The sequence below is a fragment of the Erithacus rubecula genome (assembly GCF_903797595.1).
Source record: "Erithacus rubecula genome assembly, chromosome: 17".
Classification (NCBI taxonomy): Eukaryota; Metazoa; Chordata; class Aves; order Passeriformes; family Muscicapidae; genus Erithacus; species Erithacus rubecula.
Genome location: NC_136669.1, coordinates 11,967,860 through 11,986,557, shown reverse-complemented (window position 1 = coordinate 11,986,557; position 18,698 = coordinate 11,967,860). Strand labels below are relative to the sequence as shown.

The 18,698-nt window shown below is 39.8% G+C and overlaps 1 protein-coding gene across 29 annotated transcripts in view; it reads left to right on the top strand.

Annotated features, from left to right (window-relative positions):
• Window positions 1-18,698, top strand: part of RBFOX1 (RNA binding fox-1 homolog 1) — a 1,017,140-nt gene that overhangs the window by 476,604 nt on the left and 521,838 nt on the right. For 2 of the 29 annotated variants that reach the window (XM_079320778.1, XM_079320761.1), the window contains one exon: window positions 15,521-15,551. The exons of the other annotated variants lie outside the window; for them this stretch is intronic. The gene's annotated coding sequence lies outside the window, so the exon portion shown is untranslated. Of the gene's footprint in view, window positions 1-15,520; window positions 15,552-18,698 lie in introns of those variants that run through there. 29 annotated transcript variants of the gene reach the window in all.

The window sequence follows — 18,698 nt, the reverse complement described above, 5'->3', positions numbered from 1 at the left end:
TTCAATGTGCATGCTCATGAAAAATCTCTTTTTGGTTCTTTTTTTTTTTTTGTGAATTTATGATGCATCACAGAATGAGTGCATAATTGTTGATGCTTAAGAACTGAAATTGTTATATCAATACAATTTTTTGTTTAATTATAAAACTCCCTTTCTGTTTCTCATCAATTGCTTAGTTTCAACTACCCAATATAAACTTCTGTCTTCTGAAGTTGTGATTCTTCAGTAACTCAGCATGTGGGACTCTCATCACATCCTGGTGAAATATGGTCATGGAAACATGTGCTTAGGGAAATACTAAATGAATAAAACCCCAAGAAAATCACTGCACCTTGGTTAGGTGGGGAGGGCTGAGATTCAATCTGCCTACAGGAAATTCTTCTTGGGCTCCATTCAGTTTTAGCATTAATATGCCATAAAACCTGCAGAGTTTTAGGCTGTTTACAGCATTTGCCATCAAGTATGGGGTTGAGTGGTTATTTTATGATAAGTGTGAAAAATTATTTCAATGTAACATTGCAGTTGAGCTGTGGCCATTTGGTAAACTTAAGTAAGAATTCTGGCAGGCCATTTCAGGATGGAATTAATTCTTTCAGCAGCAAACAGAAAGTGAGAAAAAGCTAACACTTTAAGAAGATAAAGGCCCAAGAGCCCCCCAAGTGCTGATGGATGGGATCCTGACATGTTTTAATGCCCATGGGCAATCCAGTGAGGATGACAGGGCTGAGCACCAGGTGAGATCTCCTGGGCAGGTGGCCCTGGGGCAGCATCTTCAGAGGGCTGGGCTGGGACTCCCTCCATCCTTGCTGAGTTCTTTTAATGCTGCTGGAGGGGGGAGAAGGAGGGGTGAACATGGGCACAGCTCTGACATCTGACTGCACCACAGTGATAAGGCAAACCCGAAATTCATCCTCATCTCAAAGCTGGAACTTCACTTCCACCATCCTGCCATTTATCCCTGCATTTAATGGTGCTGCTTCTAAATTTCAGGTCAGAAAGTGAGAAAAAAAAGGGGGGATTGTATTGAGTTGCTGTGGAGAAAACCTTAAGGTGCTTTGAGGTTTAGGTATAAAACATGGATTCTCTGTAGCTCGCTGTCTTTGTCAGAATGTTTTCCATTGTGTTTGTGTCTTGTCAATGCCTGAAGTATTGATTTCCTGCCAGTGTGAACTGGATTCCCAGCGAGCCTTTTTGTCCTTGTCTTCAGCACCCTTTGGTAAAGTTGCTCAGAATTGCTTGTTTGGTTTGGTTTTACAAACCATAAAATAGCATTTTATGTGTGACTTCCTCATTGCAAATGCAGCATCTTTCCCTTCTTTTTCTACTCTGATGCTAAGGTTTTAAAGTGGTAATTTTTTGAGAAAAAGAGGCCATGTAAACACAAGGTGAACTGATATACCAGAGAATTGTAAAGATTGGTTTCCTCTGGTGCTTTGTTCAACAGTGTTGGCTCATGAACTTATTTCAAGGCACAGATTGGAAAAAATCACATAGAGCTCACCTGCTGCACAATTAAAAATTATTTCCTTTTATGCATGAGAAGTACCAGTTTATATGGTAGTCATAGTCAAGAAAAAGTAGTTAACAAATAGAGTATAGTAGTTTGATTACACATTTGTTTTAAATAATTATTGTTTTATTGCATTAGAAAAATGCAGATGGCTGATAATAACAATAATAATTCTCTCTTTCTTAACTTGAAATTCCTGTGTCTGAGGATATGTATTAAGCAACACTTTTCTGTTGCTTGTTAAATGATTATGGAAACTTGCTCATGTTTGCAGCACCTGCCTGTGCCTAAACCCACTGTTGTAGTCTCTGGCATCATTTCCAGCCTGGCTCTCAGCACTCTGAGCTTTCCTTCATCATCACTCAGCTCTCTTTCCTAAAGACAACAGGGCTGGGGTATCTGTGTGTTCATTGCTGTGTTTTGGATGTTTGGAGGGTGATGCCCATGATCTTTACTCAACACTCACGTGTGCCATGTGATTTTTCACAGAAGATGTGGCTGGTGTAAGAAGTGACCATGCAGCAGTTTGGCTCTCCTTAGGAACTTTCCAGCCCCTTTTGCATCCCTGGTGCAGAACAGCTGGTGGTAATCACTATAAACATTAATAATGAGCTGATGGGCAAGGACATAATCAAAGCAGAGATGAATTAGAACAGCAATCCAACATCCAGACCTTTAAACCAGCTGATAAATCTCTGCCTTTGATTAATAGGAGGGAAATATAATAGGAAAACTTCATTGTCAAGGGCTCTAATTGTCCAGTTCTGTGCTCAGTGTTAAAATGCAGTGGCTGGACAAAAAAAATCAGACAAACAAAAGCCTGCACTGAATTACTGGTTCAGTAAAATGCCCAAGTAACATATGTCTCAGCCTTGCTAGAGTGCTAAATAGGAGTAAAAGACTTTAATTACATGATTGATGGGTGCTTCAGGAGAGATCTGACTGCACAGTGACTGCAGGGTCACAAGAGCTGTCTGGAGAGGGGAAAGGGAACTCGGGGACAGGGAAGGGCACCTGCCCCAGAGGCTGCAGCAGCACAGCAGCCCAGTCCCACTGGGGTTGTTACCTACCAGGGAGATTTAAGAGCTTCGTGCTTGGCTGTCTCACAAAAAATTATGCAAAATATCCAGCTGCTTCCTGCAGTGTTCAAGAACTATAAAACTAAAAGGGGTTTTTGCTAGTAAACAACAGAAAAGAACTTGTTCTGAGGCAGTAAAAGTCTTGCACTGTTGATTGGTGACTGGTGCTGACACTGAACTTCCCAAGGCACTTTGTAATAATTAGAAGTATATAGAGTGGTAAGCATTTTTTTTGGATGATTCTTGGCAAAGTGGGTGCCACTTTTTCTGTGAGAGGGATCACTTATCTATGTGTGACTGCAGATTTCAGTTTAGACATCACTGCCACATCTTCTGAGGCATTGATAGGAGATAATGAGTGTGGCCATATCCTGGTCAGGTTCTCCTTAAGTGTCTGGGAACTAGAATTTTGTTTGTGGTTCTCTAAGAATTGGGTTCCATTATTATCATAATCTATATTTTCAGCTGTGGTGGGGTAGCTTTTTTGCTCTCACATAGGCAAAGGATGTTTTTTCAATAAACTATTGAGTCAATTGCAAGATTATTTTGAAGATTACTTTGTATTTTCAGTAAGGTATTGATAGCAAACTTTCTTTATGTGTTACTTAATTTTTTATATCTCAACCTTTCTGTGCCCATCAAGTCCTTTCTAGATACTGCTGTAGTTTTCTTCTCTGACAGCCACCAAGAAGAAAATATTACATTTTTCAAAATATTTTCTGTCTGCATCTTGTGGCAGGTCATTGAGTATTGGCTGCTAAGGAAAAAGTGAAATGGTCTGAGGTGAATTTCTAGAATCTAGGTTAAATAATGATTACTTGTCCCAGTTTCAATTGTGTCCCAGATTTGAACATTATGCTCTATAGTCAATTGAAATAAATTATTGGTGAATCTGTTTCAAAGCTGATTATTAGTTTCCCCTGAGATAATACTTGATTACTTTTTTTTTTTTTTTTTTTTAAATTCTGCAGTTTCATGCAGTTTTGGCTTTGTTTTTAGATTTTTCTTTTTTTTTTTTTTTTTTTTTTTTTTTAATGGCTATGTGCAAAAGAATAGGTGAAAATCTCACTTTGCTTAGAGCAGATGTATTTCTGAATAATTTTTGAGTAATTAGAAATATTTTTACGTTCTTGGCAGCATGGTACACTGCAGTAAACAGAATTGGGAAATTGGAAATGCTGCTTGCTGGGTCACCATTTCAAAAACACCTGGATGCAAAAGCAATGTGTTTCCCATGATGATCATCACTGCTGTTCTCAAACAAAGGCTGAGGATTCAGCAGGATTTTTCTGACTCAGGTGTGGGAGGCACTGCCAGGGCAGGGTGTGCCTGTTCCACAACATCCATTTACAGAATCTCAGCAGCTTGCAGAAATAATGTTGTGCCAAAGAAAAGCAGCCCTGCCCTGGCAAACATGACATCAATTCCAGTCATTGTCTGTGTGTCAAGTGCAATGCATTGGGTTAGGAAAACCTGAACTTATGCTTTTATTTTAATGAGACAGGATAGAAATTTCCCAGAAAGGTATTTAAGGTTCAGGTCATAAATGTGCTGTGGTGTTGAATGCTTGTAGTGTACTACATCACAATTAGATAAAGCAACAATAATCTGAGAAACCGGGGCTGTGGTGAAAGGTAAGAAGGAGCAGAGGGAGCTGTATGGGGTTATAAAGTGTGTTCTGAACAAGTAGGGAGTTTGACATCTGGAAATGTCTCGAATCCTCAGAGCTGCTGAGGGCACAGGTGGCTCTAGAAGACTTTAACCCTGTGGTTCCCCAAACAAGTGGAATGACAGCACTGGGCACCCAGCCTTGGGTGGCAGCCCCTGAGCACTCCATGATCACTGGACAAGGGAAATAAATCTTCCTGCTGTCCACAGCTGTCTGTAACAGGAGCTCAGGAAGGACAGAGGCTCCAGCTCTCTGTTTCAATGTGTTTGATATACTAGTGACAGTAAAGGTGAATCACAAGTGGGTGATGTCCTGTGAAATGGATTGCAGATACATTTGTGAACTGTTAAAATCAGCTTTGCTATAGAAGAGGGGCACCAATCACTTCAGTGTTTTGGAAAGAACCAATATGTTTGGCATACTGTAACTATAATGGAATAAGTAATTTGAGTGCACTGAACAAAATAAGTAATTTTCCAACATCTTGGTGTTGATCTTTCTGTCTTTGCTGTAGTAAATAGCATTTAGGTGGCCTTGTAGCTTATTATCTTGTTATTAGGAAAAATACTTCATGTACAGATTAAATTTTACCCCAGACATTACTGGTATTCAAACTTGATATTAAGATGAGTCACATAAACTACAGCATTTACTTACAAAGCAGCGATTTTTTTTTTTAAATTTTAGTTCTCATGGAAAGTACAAATTCAGGTGCACTGTACTGCAGACAGTTTGGTGTGGGGAAATCTGCACTGAAAGCCCAGTGAGTCTTTCCACTATAACAGTCATTAAATAACAGACAAGATGGTGGAATCAAAGGAAGGCACTGTGACCTACTTTGCTAAATCAGAAAAACTGCTTTAAGGTCCAACACTGCAGGAACTAACCTTGAAAGTGCTGAAAATCTCAAGTTTGTGACATTAGCAGAGTAGAAATTAAAAAGCTATGAATTCCTGTTAGAACAAGCTTGTGCATCATTTCATCATGATAAATTAAAAAGTGTCTCCAGCAATCTGCATGTGAAACCCTGGGCACTGCTCAACTGACATAATAAACAGCAGCCACTGCCACAAACTGAGCACTGCTTGCAAAATGCCCAGGGGAGGAAGATAACACAGGGTCAAATTGTGTTGTGCTGAGACTTCTGGCTTTATTTTTCTTCCCCACTGGTCTTAGGCAGGACCTTTTCAGATGCACTCACTGATAGGTGATGTATTCATAACAGCATCATCTTCCCTTTCATAGATCCTCATTATCTGAATTTCCAGGTAGGACATGGTTTTATGTCTCTATTCAGAACAGTATTGTGCCTAAACCAAGCTGCAGGCTGTGAGATGATGCAGTTTCACTGATAGGAAGGAGTCATGATCAATTAACACAAAGTGGAGTGTTCATCTGGATCTGTAACCTCCACCTAAAACTATTCAAACTGGGTTTTTTTTTTTGTTGTTAAGGTTTCAGATACCTCAGTTGCTGTGCTTATGTTGGCTGAAGGTGTGATGGAGGAAAGGGGAAAAATATGGCTTTTGGCTTAATAAATATCTGACTTAATAAGTATCTTACTGTACATACTTGATCTCTTCTTTGTGGTAAATAATAGTGAAATTCTAAACATCAACAAAAAGAAAACAAACAACACCCACCCTCCAAATTAGAACCAGTGGCAGAGTTGAGATTTCTCTGCTGAAGCTGCCTTATTGTTTGTACCTGAAAGATGCACTTTCCTCAGAGAGTTTTGGACCAGAGGAGGAAGAAATTAATCATATTTGCCTCATTGTTTCATTTCTGGACAAACAGGAATGAAGATCCCATGGATGGGGCACTGGAAGTTTTGGAGCACAGATAGACACAGACGTGGTACCAAGGATGAGCCTGAGCAGTGCTGCAGCAGTGATCACTAATGAGAATCATCATTAATGACATAATCATCATTAATGAATGTGCAGAGGCTGCATCCATGCCAGCTGTAGTGAGGTGACTGAAACACTGGTGTTGCATCCCACAGCTTGGGATTTTCTGCAGTTCTTTGATTGGATTGTGTTCTCCCTGAATAACAGTGTGGGGAGGATGGGGATTGACTGAATGTGGCAGAAAGTTGTCTTGATTTTTGTAGATAACAAAGGGGTGAATACCTCTGACTTTGTGATGGTGAGAAAGAAGGGATTGTGTTGTTTGTAAGGAATACTTTTGGAATTTTGTCTGGCACAGCAGAGTTTTCATAGGTGATAGTAGCAATAGCTGTTGGTCTAATGTGCAGTCATTATGAGAAGGAATTAAGTTGTTCTTTGCAGTAAAATTATCCAAGGGGAAATTGCAGTACCAAAGCTGTTGCTTGGAGTTATTTGCCTTTCCACTGATCGAGTTTCATTGCACTCTTTCATGATGCTGAACTTGAAATTTCTTTACTGGCTTGTTTGCATTAATAGCCAGCTCTGCTGCTGATGTTATATCACATTCTTCTGGGGACATGACCCTCTACTCATTTGAAAGTTTCTTTATCTCATTTTTCCACAAATTTTTAAAAATTTCTTTTGAACTATTTCATATATTTTTAATCAAAATACTACATGGTACTGCAGCAGTTTTGTTTGAGTCATGTTTTCAGCCCTCTGCTCTCCCTGCACAGGGTGAAACATTGGGACAGCATTGGCATTTGGTGCATTCCAGTTACATCAATTCTATTATTCTCTGCTTCCCTTCCCTCTCTGAATCTGTCCTCCCCTTATTTTTTCATCTGTTATTTATGTTTCATCCTATTGTATTTTTCACTTGGCAACAAAATTATCATTTTGTCTGAAGGTTTTACAATGATGTTTGAAATCCATTCCCTGTAGACATTCTTAGGTATCAGATTCTTCACTTTCCTTTGACCTTTTAGGCAAACAATAACAATCAAAAATCCATTGGGAAAGTTGGGAATAAACTCATGATAGATCTGATTCCTAATGGATACTGGTGAAGTACATGTGCTTTATCCCAGCCATCCTCCTGGATGCTGCAAAGCAGAGAACACAGGGGTCTATTGGTTGTTACAGCATTTATTTGTGAAAGTGAATGTTCAGGACGTTTTGGAGACCTCACAGAAGACAAATGCCAACACATTTTCCTTTGAAATATTTTTCCAGAGTTGTGTCCAGCCTAGGGCACAGCCCAGCAGTTATTTCAGATGCACTCAGGCCAGAAGTGTTTGCTGATGCCTTTGGATGCAGCAGGGCTGTAAAAGGGGCTGGGTTCATTGTGCCACTCTCAAATTAGGTTGTATGATAACATTCCCTTCAGAAACACAAGCTGATGAAGGGAACTGGTTTCCTTCAGAGGAAACAAGGTGTGGTCTAAAAATATGTTGGATCATGGATTTGCTTCTATCCACACAGCATTTGTTTAAAAAGACTGCAACCACTACTTAGGATGAGTAACTATCAAAAGGGGAGCGTGGCTGACTGCACAGACAACAAATGCTCTGCTTCCAGATAATCCAGAAGGGCTGTTCTTTTTCTTCCTTTGTTTTTTTTTTTTCTTTTTTCTTTTTTTTTTTTTAATAAGGTAACTTGTTTAGCAAATTTTTTTTTTCTATTCCTTCTCAGCTGTTCCAATGTATTTATGGAAAATTAAATCCCTTCAGTCAATTTTAATTCCATATTGTATTTAGAATAAGTACTATAAAATTCAATTGTCTTCACTAACAATATTTGCTTTGTGTGACTTTCAAGTAGTTTGTTTGGGGTTTTTTTTCCTTTTTTTTTTTTTTTGGTAGTAGTTGGCTTTAGGAAAGATGTTTCATTGTATTATTTAGAGAATGACCTTCAGCAATGATAACATTTTATTGTAGTGCACCTTTTTTTCCTGCACTGTTTAAATAATGAATTGTAAATCAACACAGTTAAATGAGATATGACTGCATACATTTCTGTATAAATTGGGAAACTTCACCACCTGCTCTGCAAGGACAACCTTTACCAACTGGGGATATTTTTCTGTTTCAGAAAACCTTTCCAGAGGAATTCCAAACCTCTCACATCCCAGATCATTAAGCTGTGGGAGCAAGTAATCCTTGTACTGCAGAGTGGTGTAGCACAGGAATGCTTTTTGTGCTTTTTCTAAGCCATTGCTTTTAAAATGTTTGAAGGAGCAAACACAGGAGAAATTCTAAGCAGAACAATCTGTGATTCAAAATGTCTAGAAAAAAGTTTTAAAAAATGTACTGTTTTTCTTTTTTGTGTCTATAACATGGTAGTTTTTATATGGAATTCAACGATATTAATACTAAATAATTTCAGATATTTATTAAGTTTGAAAAGCTGATAAATTTTTTTTTCTTAAGAAGTATGAGAACATTTTTTTTAAATTTAGATTTGGCTAAAATTATCTGTCATATGCAGATGATTATGCAATATCTGCCAACATCCTACCCTAAGACAGTTTTACCAGATGGTCAAGCATGTTTCATGTGGCACTTGTTTAAATGGAACTATATCTAATTTTTCCTGTAATTATTAACATCATCTTGCATCTAAGGACTTGATCTGCATGGAATTAACTACTTCTAGACTGTTTCTGCCACATTTTGTAGTGAAAAGATGGTATTTCAAACTTTATAGTTGGCAGGAAAAGTATTTTGCTTTAATATCTAAGAGATCTATATTATCATATGGAAAATTTACAGTAGGAATAACAAATATTTTATCAAGTGCTGATAAGACTGCTTTATAAAGAAAATAGGGCTTGTTATTTAATTTATGTGTCTCAAAGCAAAATGAGACTGGCACTGAGACTTGCTAAACTGATTCTGAGTATTGAAGCAGCAATTTGAGGCACATATGACAAATCTAAAAAAGTCTTTTAAAGATCCATTTGCTTTAATAAAACCCAAAAATAGGGATGTAGGCAGGCTTGTATTCACATCAGGGATGGAAGATGATAACCAAACAAGATCTTTATAGGGATGGACAATTCCATAGTTTTATAATATTATTATTCCACATGTACAGTGGGTACTGTGCTGTTCCCCCTAGTTCTTTGCTCTTTAAATTTTTGCTTGCTGCAGTTTCCCTGGGATCCTCCTTCAGAATATTCTGGATTTTGAGCTAATTCTTCTGCTGTGCTCTTCCATAGACATCCTGGTAAAAAATTAAATGATGATCTCTGCAATAAAACCTAGATTGTAACATTAATTATCATTGCATGTCGACAAAACCCAGTACCACGGGTAGGTAAAACCCAGTACTATGGGTAGGTAAAACCCAGTACTATGGGTAGGTAAAACCCAGTACCACGGGTAGTTAAGTCAGCCATGGGATGCCCAATGTGCAATTTGGGCTTTTAAAGTTTATTTCTGAGCTTCAGGCTGTGATTTTGCCATGGGTACCACAGCTGGCAGTTTCTCATTTTTTATTGGGCATAAAAAGTAATAATATGGGACTGTTATTAGCTACAGAATAAAGCACTGTTAGCACTCATGTTTTATGTTAAATCCAAGTGCTGTATTGATTTTGCAGTAGCAAGACATGCAAGTCAGAAATGCAGTAAACAATGAGCCATCAACAAAGCATTGGTTCAGGGTGTAAAAGACAATTGAAGAGTTCCAGTCAGAAATAACAGAAGGAAGGATATAAAAGAAGACAGTAGAAAGAGAAAGCAAGAGTAAATATAAGTAAAATAATATGGAAAGCACATTTAGTCCCTGGGAGGATCTTTACTGCTTTCACTGTTTGCTACAGGGCATCATCCTGTGCATTTCAGTACCAGCTTTTGTGGGAGCAGGAACTGGAAGACTTGGCTTGTATTTTTAGGATGCTTCCAGCAAAAGTAATAAATGTTTTTGTTTTTTTTTTCCCTGAGTCTTCTTGCACCTCTTGTTAATGGTCATAATGAACACCAGTTCCAGTCTAGCCCCCCTGCTCTGCACAAAAGGAGCTGACCCTTTAACCACAAATACTGAAATTATCAGCAAAGCTCATGGAGCAGCAAGGGGGGAAAGTTGAAATTGTCAGAGAGATGAAGTGCAGCCCAACCTGTCCATCCAGCACTGGGTCAGGCAGGGTGAAATTCAACATCACTTGCAATGAGCTGTGCCACAGAATCTCCTGTTTAGTGGTACTAAATTTATATTAAAATATAAAATCTAAGTGACAGAAAAATAACATTTTCAGCATGGTTCTTGCGGACAGCAGGACTTGTGAAAGATGTTTTAGCTGTCTGATTTATTCCTGGATAATTGTGATTGTCACTCATGGGGGGAAAATGCTTTGGGAACAGCTCTGACTCTTGCATAAGCACAATATTTGGATGCCCAGGTTTAAACATAGATATTTGTGATTCTTTTTGTTACTTTAAGAAGGAAAAGCAATGAGCTGTTACTTTTAGACTCTATTATCTCTTGTTTTATGTGAGGGTGAGACTGTCCTGATGTCCAGGGGTCCAGGTGAGGAGGGAGAGTTTTCAGGGGTTTCACCTGGTGAACTGCTCTCAGTCAGCTTGCTTTTGTGGGATTCCATCTTGTCTTGGAGACACACATTTTGTGCAGCAAACCCCTTGTTATCAAATGCATTTTTGAGGCTGAAGGATAACCTTTTCTTTTACTCAGGCAACGTGTTCTTGTGTGCTTGGCATCTGGCTTACAATATTTATTTTCGAAATTGCAGTACACAATTGTACAGCCTGTTGCACATTTACTAAAACCCCTTTATTTTACAGGGTTTCCCCAAATTCTCTGTAATTTTGCAGTTGTTTTCCATGACCAAAATATTCTACACTTACAATATCTGAAAAGAAACACTAGGATGGGATATCAGCAAACCCTGGAAATACTGTAACGTGTCAGGATTGATCCAGTAGTCATTTGCATCCACCTGGGAGTGAGTTAGGATGTTGTGTGGGCAGGAATAATCTGAGGAATGGGTGCACACTGCATCTCTCCTGGCAAGAGGTGGGTGTCAGTTTGGGAATGCTGCTCCCGAGTGGCTCACAGTTGCTCTTATTTTCCTAATAAAACTGCATATTAAATTTCTCCTTTTAGGTTGCAGGTGTTTCAAGAGACTGTCTGTGCTGTGCTCCAGATGCTGGTCATAAATCAAAATACTGGTGGAAAGCAGTGTTAATGATGGAATATTCCATCAGCTCTTTGTTGTTTTTTCTCTTACTTTAGGACTTTAGAACTGATTTGTGGTTAGAGCTTTAAACCATCCCATCTCCAGCACTAGGAGTTGGTGCGGTGGTGAACTGGATGCAGAGGTTGGGATGGGGGTAAAGATGACCTGTGCTTTTCAGGATGACCAAACAGGCACTAAGGATGCTTTTTATTTTCAATAGATCCCCTTGCTGGTGGTCTGTCTGTACTAAAGGATTTGCAGGTTGTGGTTATTACACGAGGAATGTTCTTGCACTGCTGAGCAGGAGAGAGTCAGAACTGAATGTTGTAACAATGTTATAGAAATGCTTTGAAGTCTCCCAGTGGCTCTCACTCCAGAAAATTTAGAGCCAGAAGTTCCTGCATGGGTAAGGCATTAAAAGAGGCTGAAGGAAAATAACTGGAGTGTTTGAGTAGATTTCCAGGCTCCTCTTTGCCTGCACAGTAGAGATGGTCATTAGTGTCAGGTAACCATTACTGAGATCACGTATTCAAGAGAAAATAATGAGCTGGTTTTCAATAATTCAAATATTTCACTCTTCCAGCCATTGCTTTTCTTCCACCTTTCTTGTATACAAGCTTTGCCTCTCAACCTATCTGATCTTTTACTTGGAAGAACTATAAAAAATGTAGGTGTCCATTCTTTCATCTAACAGACAATTGTGTGAAACATGAAGCTCTGCACTGATTCCAAGGAATTGGTGTCATTTGTTGTGGACACACTCCTCTGTCAATCTGTTACCTCTCTTGCATTTTACCCATAGTTAGTTAGTTAGTATGTTACCCATTTCTACATTTTCTTCCTTCCCCCTACTCAGCCCTCTGAGTATTTTTTTCCTCTGTTTTCTTCCCTTTTGTTTTTGACTGTTTTTTCTTCTCCCCTCTCCCTTTTTGCTTTCCAGCTTCAGTTATTTTAGAACACAGTATTATGGATCCCTTTTATTCTCATGTCAGCGTTTCAACCATCATCAAAGATCCTGTCAGCTAAAGCCAGATTCTGTACTCACACAGAAACCCCCACCCAAATTCTCTGATGTTGTTTTGAAGGGCTCAGACACATTTTCCTTCTGGGAAGAAGAAGTGGGAAAGAGAGGAGGGGGTTGCTGCTGGTTCCTCCAGCTCAAAACTGAGTTTTTGGCCACTGGCACTGCCACCCAGCTCCTGGGTCTCTCTCAGCCAGCTGCACTTGTTCTCTCTCTCACTTTGCTGTCTATCTTCACAGAGTTTCCTTCTCTGTCAGAGTTAAATAGTTTACTCCCTAAAGAAACGGGGACTGCACTGGAATTTATTTTTTCTCTCCTTGCTTTTTGCTTCTATTGCACCTTTCATGCCACTGCTTCATCCTTAAGTGGTGCTTTATGTCAGATGAGGGACAGTCATTTTTCTGAAAAATGAAGGCCCCCATGGGTCATGAAAAAGTCCTGGGCTCATTACTCTGTGAAAGGAAAGCCCAACAAAAGCTGGGATGAGAAAGAGCTGCTCAATGACAGAAACAAAACATAACTTCCAGTGTATTTGTCTTGGAGTAAAAGTAATGTATACCCTCTATTGAACAGGTAACCTATTGATTACAGCATAACCAGAGCACTCTCAAATCCCTACCAGGCTTTCCTTCTAATGGATATTAATGTCTCCAGCTTTTCTCATGTTGGTTTAGAGAAATAGTAAGAGTTACAGCCAGTGTAACAAAGAACTGTTCAACAGTTCTGGTATCTTCTGACTTTAAGAGCCACTTTATCAACTTTGCAGTTGTCTAAGGATACTGATTAATTTGCATTCATGTTATGTAATTTAAAGATAAAATGATTCATGTTTCATCTATTTAAAAAAATAAATTCTGCAGAGGCTTCCTTCTACTGTCTGAAGAGAGATTACATAAAGAAATGTGCTACTGAATGCATTTATCAACTAGAAAAAGGCTCCCCTTTTATCTGAGAAGCTTTTCTAAGTGTTTCTGTTTCCTTTTCCCACTGTGTTTTATATAAATTGGTGAACATCAGGAATATAATTTCTGACATATCGCTGGGGAGAGATCTGGAGGGATGAGCACTGTTGCCCTTGCACATTGGTGGAAAAGCTGGGGATGTTGAGTCTTTACCAAGGCAGCTGTTCCCAAAATGTTCAATCATTGTTAAATAAGCTAACAAACAGGAATTGCTGAAAACAGAGCAGGTATCTCATTTCATCTCATCTCCTCATTTAGTCTCTGCACTGTTCAGTTTGATTCCTCTTGTGCATCTCTGTCAGGGTAGTTTTTCAGTTACTACAGGATGATAAAGATTTATTAACACAAAATTTCCTACAAACATACACATGTGTACGTGTAAGTACCTATATGTGTATATAAGTGGTCATATCAATGATATAAAAGAAGCCTGTTGCAGTATGTTTCAGCTTCTTTAATTACCAAAGTTAAGCAAAAAAGGTTAAATGTTCTCTGCAGCTGATATTGGGTTTATATTCCTGTTTAATAATCTTTCACCTGAATACAATTTTACACTCAGGACAGAACTCTGTCTCAGCTTGCATTGTCTCTGCTGGTAGACTTAGTTGATCAAGAAGATTCAGATAAGTTTTTGGATAAAACTCTCTGGTTTCCTCCCAAACTGTGCTTTATTTTGATAGGTATGTGGGGTTTTTTGTTTGTTTTTTTTTTTTTTTTGGCCCCCAGAGTTCCAGCCTCCTCCATCTCCTCCTTTACTTCTTTCCTGCCTACTTGTGTTCCCCAAGAAAACTTCTCAGTGCCAGCTCTTGGCACAGCCGTGTCTCTGCGGAGGTTCACGGGGAGTTTTGTTTTCCAGCTTCTGAACAGTGATCAAAGCTGTCACATCAGTCAGTTTTATTTCATCCATGTGAAATTTCTTCCTTACTCTCACAATTCTTTTATCTTTGTTGCAGCTCCAAAAGTCAGATTCACTTTATGAATATGCATAAAGTTTGTGTTTGGCTGTTCCCTTCTAGCAAGACTGTTCTTCATCCACGTTTAAAGCCCTGCAGAAGTTTGGAAGTCAGGGGAAGTTTGAAGTTATTCTAAGTTGCTGCTCAGGGGTTTCCTCCCCTCAGTGCTTCCACAGAGTCAGGACACTCTTCAAGTTGTGTGTTTCTGTGGTTTCTCCTTATCTCTGCTTTGGTTGAAAAGTTATGCTTTTTAATCTTGTTTACCTACCTGGGTCTTCAAAAACCATTTTAATGTCATTCTCACCACCACACAGAATACCAAGTCCTGTTTTAGTATTGCTCAATTAGATTATTTGTGGCTGTTTTTTGAATTCTACTGAAATGGAGGTTTAATACAGCACTAAAATTAATGTTATCAGCAACTTGTTTTTATTTACTAAATAAGAAGTTGGAACTTCAAGCAATTTGATTCCATAATATTGAAAGCTAATCAGTTCTGTTGTGTGTTGAGTGTGCACGGAAAGAAGAATTTCATTATTTGATGTTTTATCTGCAACTGTACAGCCAGAGGCCAAATATTCAGAAGAAAAGCTTTCTAAAACCAGGTTACTTTATTAACTCACAGCTAATGCAGGGGTTTGATTAGAGTTAAATCACAGGATTACAGAATCACAGGGTGGTGTGGGTTGGAAGGGACCTTTAGGTCCCATGGCAGGGACACCTTCCACTATCCCAGGTTGTCCAAGCCCCAATGTCCAACCTGGCCTGGGACATTTCCAGGGATCCAGGGGCAGCCACAGCTGCTCTGGGCACCCTGTGCCAGGGGCTCCCCACCCTCCCAGGGAACAATTCCTGCCCAATATCCATCCATCCCTGCCCAATATCCATCCAGCCCTGCCCAATATCCCATCCAGCCCTGCCCTCTGGCAGTGGGAAGCCATTCCCCCATGCCCTTGTCAGAGATGCCTCTCCAGCTCTCCCACAGGCACTGGAAAGCTGCTTTATGTTCTCCCCACAGCTTTGTGATAATTTGGGTGTTCTGGTTCTGCCAGAGTCATGTCTATGTGTGTGTGACACCACACATGACAGAAAAAGCCATGTGGGGATTGGAATTGTGGAACAGAAGGGGAAGGGCAGTGAGGGATTGCTTAGACTGGGTCAGGAGCACTCTGTGTACTGAACCTGTCGATGAAAATTCCAATACTTCCACATTAATGCACTGTCCATTGTCATTGCAGGACACCTTCAGCTTTCTCACATTGAGGTTTGGTGAGTGACACTGCTTTTCTCAGAATATTGCTCCATCCTTGCCTGCTGAATGCAATCCACAAGCTGTGGGTGTCAGTCTGGAGGGAAAAAAAAGTGTCTGAGCAGCAACATTTGTCTCCTTGACGTTTAAAAAAAAGACAGCTGGGGTAGTGGCTCTCGGTTCAGTTCTCACTTTCATCCTGCACTTAAACTTCTGATTAAGGTCATGCAGGACACCTTGTCATCTTTGCACCACTTAGCTTGACTTTTATCTGATGCTGAAGAACTCGCTAAGTTGTCTTTGAAGAATAATGTTCTGAGGAAAATGGATCTAAATGGATATATTGGGTAAAATAAATTCACCTGCAGGCTTGTGAAAAAGCACTGTAAATCTTGCCATGACCCTGTTCACTAAGGAGGTTTGTTGATAGCATTATATTAAATCAGGAGCAGCAGAGGAAGCTATAGAGATATTCAGCAGTAACAGAGGAGGGAGAATTGCATGGCTTGTGGGATTACAGAATATGGAATTTTGTACTTCCAGGTCATTACTTTGTATTCAAATGCACTCCTGGTAGTAATAAAAATCTGTTAGCAGATGACAGCTCTCCAGCTTCATGTAGGGAATGAGCTGAGGTTTTCTCTCCACCTGGTAATGGGCAGATGCCCGCTGCAGAGGAAGTGTCACAGCTGACACTATCAGCTACTCCTGTGGCATCTCAGGGGGATGGGCAGCAGATAAAAACCTCATAGCAGAGTCACCTCTTTGACCTTAGATTAGATTCTTCTCTGGTGTTCAGCAGGGAGCTGTGTGCAGAGGAAAGTTTAAGGGATAATATATCTTCCTCCTTTACACAGCACTGTTGAGCACTGCTGCAATGAACAGGAGGTAAAAATTGAGGGCAATTTCCAAATTATTGCTCATAAATTAGAGACTGTGTGTTATTCCTTATTCCATGTGGCACCAAACAGGGTTTCAACAAGGGAGGCATCTGAAAGGAGGTGTAATTAATAAGTATTTTGGAATAGGCTAGCATTACCCTTTCTCCCTTATTCTCTGGGGCTTACCATTGTTGACACCACTGAATAAGGAAGCTAATTTATTCTGGATGTGTAGGTGTTATAGAATATAGCTGCTTTTGAAGAGAAGATGTAGTGCATTTATCATGTCTGATTTAAAGACAGTCGTCCTTTGGTGCTTGCAGAAGTAAATTCTCTGACAAGTCCCTGTGACTGCTGTGTGACTCATGAAGTGGGAAGTCCTACAGGAGCTCCCACAAAGTAGTTTTTCTCTCTTGAAACCAAATCATCTCTCTTATGCCTCCTCTGGGGTTTGTTTTGCTCGCAGTGTGAGGGAGTTCCATCTGAAGCTCTCGTTACCACGAGAATAAATGCAAAAAAGCAATTGCCTCATGAATCCTGAGGCAGAGGCTGCTGTGAAAATCCTCATCTGTCTCCAGATAACTGTGATTCCTGATAACCCAGCTACCACAGGAAAGAAAGATGGGGATTTTAAAAAGACACGTGCACATGTGGATGTGTAAGCAGAGGAGCAGGAGCAGCTCCTGGTGACAGGAGGACTCCAGGGACAAACATCACTGTGCCAACCCCTGGGACAGCACTCAAGCCCTTGACTTGCTTGGAGGTGAAACCAGCCACTTGCCATGGCTCACCATCAAGAAAAGGGAGGGCAGATGTCGTTTCAAGCCCAACAAACTGATCTTAGTGATTGGAAATAGTTCAGATACTGTTTATAAAACACTGTGACAGATTGCACTGGATATAAACCCTCCCTTTTGCTGGAGGCATTTGGGAATTTGAGGGTATGTAAAGAAGGGAAGCCTATAGAAAGCCCCCTGTAATTATCTAGGAGTTCAAAAGAGAAACCTTTGTTCACCTTAAATTGAAGTGTATTGCACTTTTTTTCTGGATCAGATTTTAATTATGCTTCAGAGAAGTAACTCTACTTCTGCCTCTTACAGTATAACTGCTACATGCAGCATTTTGATGAATGCAATATTGGTAAGCAATTATGAAAATTAATTTATAAGCACAACATAGAATGTTAATTGAATACACTAAGGATAGGCAAAATTTCCAGTACTGTGTGATTTTGTGTTTTCTGTTTGGAGTTTTGGTGTTATTATGAGAAGTTTTAAATAGGAATTCTGATAGATTTTTAGCACTGAAACTAACAGGAGCTAATAAAACCAGACTTGGCTTGGAGTAGCAATCTCAATGCTGATGAACATGGCAAACATGCACAGCTTCCACTTGGGGACAGTTGACACAGATGGCAGAATGGATTTTACCATGTGCTATATGTCTTATTAATTGCTGTGCCCATTACTGTAAACTCCAGAGCCTGCTTCTTTGTTCCACTATTGTGGGCAGTTTGGCTGGTGTGTGTTTACTGCAAACTATCAGATTTCTCTTTTTATTTTGTGGCTTCTCTTTTCTTCTCCTCCCTCTCCCTGCTCTCCTTCCCTCTCCCTGGACTTGTGCATATGACTTGTTTTGGGAAAGAAGATCAAATCCCACCATTTCAGAGGTGGGTTAGCATTCCAAGCACAGAATAGTTGGAGTGACATTCTAAAAACAGGTGAAGTGTATGTGCAGATTCCTTAGCAATGTTTGTGTCCATGGAATATGGACAATTATACCTCTGAGTCCACTCTTTCAGGTTTGCAAAAATTTGGATGACCAGGGATTCTGTGTGATGTGATTCCTTGGGGGGAGATCCTGCAAACCATTAAAACCATTGTGTGGAAAAGCAGGACAGAGCTCATTGAAATCCCCAAACTGTAAACTCTGGAGGGACTCTGCCCCTGTTGCTCCTTAGTGTGAACCAAAGAAAGCCTTGAAACTGAGTGAAGCACTGTGTAAATTATACACAGTGAGGATATTCAACCAAGAAATTACATGGAACAAAGAGCACACTGATGACAACAAATACTGTGTTAGTTGCTGTTTTTTCTGTGTCTGACAGCATTAGAAGCAGCCAGTGGGTAGCACTAGGTAACCACTGGAGAACAGTGTGAGTTAAATGTTTTCTCAGTCCTGAGCTTGTCCTGAATAGCTGGTGGGCTGTTCTGGGGGATTTTATTGAGTTTTTGCCAGTCAACAGCATTGTCCCTTACACCATGGAGCATCTCAAATGCTAAAACA